Genomic DNA, 6,029 nt, shown 5'->3' with positions numbered 1-6,029 from the left:
GGTGAAAGGGAGAAGGAAAGTGGGAGTGAGAAATCATGGATATCACATTAATAATAACATGATAACAATGTTTACTTAGAAATTTTCCATTTCAGTGCTTTTTGACAGAGGTGGGGTTTTCAAATACTTGTATTATTGTCTTTCTTGGAAAAAGGTTGACATTAAATAGAAAACAAAAAGTTTCTAAAGATCCCCAAATTCTCCAAGACAAATTGCGGTTTGTTTGTTCCCGATTGCTATTTTAATAAGCAGGCTTCCAAACCAGGCTTCATACAGTGTATATCGTTTCTCCTCTGGGCAGCAGGGAAGCTGCTTTCCATTCAGTTTTAGTAATAACCTGAGTTTAAATCTCTTCCTGCAGAATTACAGTGGTGTTTCTATTTGTATTAATGTAATGTCTAGGGACTGCAGTCAAGAACAGGATACCATGAAGTAAAGAAAACCTCTGCCCACAAAAGCTTATGATCAGGACAAAAAAAAAAAAGACCCTTTTAAGTCCATTTTACTGATGTGCCACACAGGGAGTCCATGCTACAGCGAGGAATGAAATCCCCCATGGGCTGATCCATGCATTTTCTGCTCAACCTTGGATCAGTCACAGCCAGCCACACTGGGCAGGCATTAAAACCCTTGCAAAAAGTGAACTCCCTGGCTCCTGATGCTGTCGGAGTGTACGATTCCTTGGCTTACACAGCCAGAAGTGTCCTCAGTGCCAGTCCAGCACCGTCACCTGCACCTGTGTCAAAGGATGCTGCTGGGGGACAAGGTGGGATTGCCCACCTCTCCTCAGGAACTGTGCCCACTTGTACTCCCAGGCAGCAGCTGTGGGAGAGCCACAGGCACCCTGAAGCCATGAGTGGGCATCCCTGACGAGTCACAATTAGCTTTAATTACACCTCTTCATTGGCTGCTGAGCTTTGGAAAAATAACAAGGGGTGCAAGTAATAATAATAATAAAATAAATAAGAAAGGAAGAAATGAAGCTCTTGCAATCCTGGTGAATTTTTCCACGCTGATTGCCAACACTCAAGGTTCCCAGGAGCCTTTGTTAGCAGAGCAAAACCACCAGACAAAGAGATGGATTGAACAGGGAGACTTTTTGGTCTCTCTTTTAAAATAACCTAGTTAGCATTCAAAATCTGGGACATTTCTACCTCTACTCTGCACCTGTCTTCAACTGAACGGTGGCCATCACAGTTCAACATTTCTCCACTCCCCTGATGTCTGACACGGGATGTCTGACAGCACCTGCTCAACTTCATCTACACTGAAATACTTCAGTACTGAATTTTCTTAAGGTTAATCAGAGTTCATAAACTGTACCTAGACAGGTGCTTCCAAAGCCTCACGGACTTGTCCTTACCTGGCATGAAAAATACTGCATATGGTGAGATGAGTACCCAGCATAAAAGGCACCAACTGGTGAAGAACAGTGGTAATACTACGAAATCGTGCTAACTTTTAGCACTGCATTTTTTATAGTTATCCACAAGAAGCAAATTAACTCACTTTAGTTTCCCAGCAGCCACCCTGAAGGAAAGGAGTGTGCTCCGCAGCCCCAGGAGCTTTGGTATGCATATTTCTGCCCTTCATTCACTTACAAATTGTTATTGACAATCTGCTTCAAACCCGGATTCGCTCTCTAGAGAGCTAAAACAAATGTTTTTAAAACAGCTCCAGCAAATTTTATTTTACTTCAATGTGCACTGATAGCAGTTCCCCTGTTGGGAATCCTGTGGGAATTGAACAGACCACTTTAGAGGAAAAAGCAGCTGTAAGGAATACCAAATGATTAGAAGAGAAACAGCAGGAGTGGCATAGTGCTCTTCCTGTTCCATACGTATTTTCGTAAATAAAACAGAGTTTGGAAAGTCTTCAAAGCACCCTGTATATTGAAAGTAAATGATTTAGTTTCTTTATTCTCCTTTTGCAGAAAGGCAAAGAGGCAGAGAGGCAAATGGCAAGGTGTTCACCATACCCACACTTACAGTTTTTCCTTTCTTATTCAGAGGCCTCAGCTTAAGACATCAGGGTCAAATCTGGCAAATCTTGGTCATGGCAGGCTACTGCATAATGGCACACAGAGCAGCTGAAGTCACATCAAATACCTAGCAGTAAATCCATCTACAAGGAGACAGACCTTGTCACCAAAAGAGGTAGAGAGCACAGATCAGGCTGAATCGTGGCTGAGCACGAGATGCTAATTTATACACAAGCTCCAAGTCCCTGGTAATCCAGAAACTTTATCCTAACTTTAAGCCATGACAAAGAAAAGGCAAAAAACTTGCCCAGTGCCCCACAGTAAATCTGTGTCAGGTGCAGGTCACAGCTCCCCTTTTTTCAGTCTTCTCTCTAATATTAGAACTTCCTTACACATTGCTTTTGGAAAAAAATACTTTGAGGCCTATATCGACTCTTTATTCACGGGGAAAAAGTAACGTTCTTCCAGCAAGTCTTTGGAAAAGACCTAAGAAGATGAGAAGTCTTTTCCTATCCAGAGAGATGTCTATATTCATCTTGGCTTATGAGGAAATTTCCAGAATACAATATTGATTATTTAAACCTGAAATGAACTGATTCAGTCATTCCCTGCATAGCATGACTAGGTTAGATGATAGCTTGCATGCACTGAGACTGCAACAGGTCTTTTGCAAGGAAAAATTCTTCTACAGAAGAAATAAGATAGAAGAATCTGGTACTGTTAATTGTTTGGCACATAGATTAAAAAATAATGCAGACATTTAAGTTCACAAGACACGTTCTGACTAAGCTACCTTCCTGAGCTTTGAGACTCTTACTCAGGTATTATAAATAATAATAATAAATTACGATTAAAAAATGCTAGTATGCTTTTTATTTCTAATAGAGGTGGCACAACTTGCAGCCAAAAGACTTCACAGCAGTCCTGTGTGACAGAGGACTGAGCAGGAGGTGAGAGAGAAGCCCTGCCAGCTTCCATTCAGATGTGCACGTGGATCCATCTCCACCTCCCTGCAAGCACTCGAGCTGCTCATGGGTGTCCGTAAAGAGATGAAGAGAGAATGACAGCCCAAACTGTGACTGGGGAGGGCAAGGGGAAGCTGGACTGGCATTTTGGCCTTCATCTGAGGTCTCGGTTGCTAAATCTAGGGTGTAATATTGGCTGCTGGGCCACAGAGAGAGGAGTTGCTGGGGTTGAGTGCCTGGGCTCATGATTTTGTTTCTCTGACCTTGCCCCTGGCAGCACAGCGCTGACCTGGGGAAGATCAGTGTTCTAGGAGCTTGCAGATCTGGAGTTGTGCACAAGATGCTCGCTCCTTGTTTTCCTGTGACAGACTTCATGAGAAGTCTCAGCACCATTTCAAAGTGTGCGGGAAGCACCTGTATGAATTACATCCTGTGAAGGAGTTAGATTTTCTTTGTTACCCTTGAGCGAAAACTGTGCATGCTGAAGGAGTTTGCTTTGAAAACCCTCTGTATTTTTGTATTTATTTAACACTGATGCCAGAAAGACAAAGACAAAGAGACACGCCTGACATAGATGGGAACACAGTTGTGATAAACTCTCAGTGAAGATCCGTCCGTGGTTCAGGACCAGACCCTAAGAAACCTCCGTCTTGTCCTCAGTGGAGTCAGAAACATTTCATCCTCTGCATTTGTTGCCAGCTTTTCCTCACATCAGAGAAATAAAGCTGTCAGTCAAGATCTTTTTCTTCAGAGATTTCCACACCAGCAGCATGTAATAGAAGAGTACCATAATAAGCCATCCAGCCGTGATGATCCTGATGGCTGATATATCACTGCCATTTTACTTTGTCGGTGGCATGGTGCAAAGCAGGAGGTATCTTATCTTAATCTGCTTCCAGTGCCGATCAGATGACTAAGTATTCTGTCAGAGAAGCAAAAGGCAAGAACACATGTTGAAGAAATATTGCCGAGCACTCATGATATTTGCCTTAGGAACTGTACTCCAGTAATTATAGCCCTAAAATCAAAGATGAGATATGTCCCAGGAGAGATGTGTCTACTCCAAATTAAGCAGTAGCAACCCCTCACGATTGCCTGCTTGCAGAGAGTTGCTGCTAAACAACCTCCAACCAAAGAGCAACTCATGGAGCCTCCTCGATGAGCAATCAGAAACCAGAAATGCATTGGGAAAAAAAAATAGAAAAAAAAAGAAAAAAAGAAAAAGGTTTTGCTTGCGGACAAAACTCTTATAAGAAGGTTATAGTTGTGGTTTCAGAGTTTCATTTTACTTTGTTTTCAGTTTCAGGGTTGTTTTTTTTTTGTGTGTTTTTGTTTAAATGCATCACTTTTTGCTGTTACTGTGTTTCATTCTCTTCAATGATTCATCTAGCTCTGGGGCATTTATTGAAATTCTTGATAAAAAATCCAAGGGAAATTAACCTCACTTTAAACTTTGCAAGGATGGCTACCTAGTCCAAGTAAAGCCTCTTGCACTTTTCTTCAGCTGAAATTTCCTCTGCAGGTCCTGAGAAGCAGTTCAGAGAAAAACGTCCAGGTTACTGCAGCATTACAGCAATGCCCGTGGCTGTTCCTGGCTTTTCTGCTGAAGGTGTCAGCTCTGGTGTTCATTTGTCTCCCTTGGCACTGCCTGCAAACCTCACGCTGTAGCAATACTTGGACAAAAAGGACAGTATTTCAATAATGCTTGGAAAGCCGAACTGATTCAGTGTGACTGAGACGCCTCAGACAGACAAGTATATGTCCATTTCACAGCAATTCATGTGGCTGATACCCTAAAGGGGTCAGTAGTTCTGCAGTAAGATGTTTAAGGTTCCACATTCAGACAAGCTTGAAAGCACTGCTCCGGGATCCACTCCTTTGTAGGAAACCTGCTAGAAACAAACACTTTTTGAAAGCTAACCGAAGAGATGGGTTTCATTCATTTTTCTCTCTGTCTAGGGTTATGTGGTAATAAGAAACAATACATTCAGAAAAGTAAATCGAATCATTTCTGTAAAAAGAAATCTTTATTAGGAAACACCTTGAAAATTATGGATCCCTCACACTCTGAAAGTTAGGCAGCATGAAAGATATTAAAGTATAAGATAATGAAATATTGCAGCTACACTTTCATCAGCCTTTCAGGAAATGGTTCCTCTTGGTACCTGAGTTGCAAGGAGATCTTTTTACCATTGCACAGGGTCCGAACCGGGAGCACCGCTGGGATTTTCAGCCCCGGCCCGTGCTGGGACTTTGGCTGGGGAAGGATGCAGAAGAGGGCTGCTCGCTCCCTCTCTCTGCCATCGATCCGCTTCTTTACAAAGAAAGTATACAAGCTGTTTTCAGCTGAGATAACGCCTAGAGGCAGCATCCCGACTCGGAAATTCCTGCCTTCCTTCCCTATCCGTACCGGGGGGGCACTCTGCTTTTGCCTTCCACCTGAGACCCCGCAGCCGTGCCGGGAGCCGGGCTCTCACCCGACAGAGCGGCCGGGGGCTGCCGCATCCCCTTGCCATCCCCTTACCATCCCTTTACCATCCCTTTGCCATCCCTTTACCATCCTTTTGCCGTCCCCTCGCCGCCCCCTCGCCGCCGGGGACCAGGCGGCAGCCCCGCCGCAGCATCCCTCGGGGCGCGGGGCAGGGCAGGGCAGGGCAGGAGGGGAAGGGCAGGGCAAAGCAGGCGGGGAAGGGCTCCTTTCCCCCCCTGGGGGGGGCTTCCTCGGGGCGGGGGCCTCCGCTGCCCTCCCCTCTGCGGGGCTGTGGCCGCCTCCGTGCCAACCCCGCCGGGCGCCCCCCGGCCCCGTCCCCGTTCTCCCCCCCGGGGCCAAGGGAAGCGCCGAGGGACCCCGCAGCCCGGGGGCAGCCCCGGGGGTCTCGGGGGGAGCAGGGCGCTAGGATCGAGGCGTGCGAGGAGGGGCGAGCCCAGCCCAGGCTCCGCGAAACGGGGCCGGAGCCGCCGCTTCTCCACCCAGCGCTGAGCCGGGGGAAAAGGGCCGGGGGATTTCAGCAGGGAAAAAAAAAAAAAAAAAAAAAAAAAAACGCTCCGAAACCTCTCCGCAAGTTCCAGCAGCTGCCAGAGCA

This window comes from Aythya marila, assembly GCF_965140915.1.
Source record: "Aythya marila genome assembly, chromosome: 23".
Classification (NCBI taxonomy): domain Eukaryota; kingdom Metazoa; phylum Chordata; class Aves; order Anseriformes; family Anatidae; genus Aythya; species Aythya marila.
Note: the sequence above shows the minus strand (reverse complement) of the source record.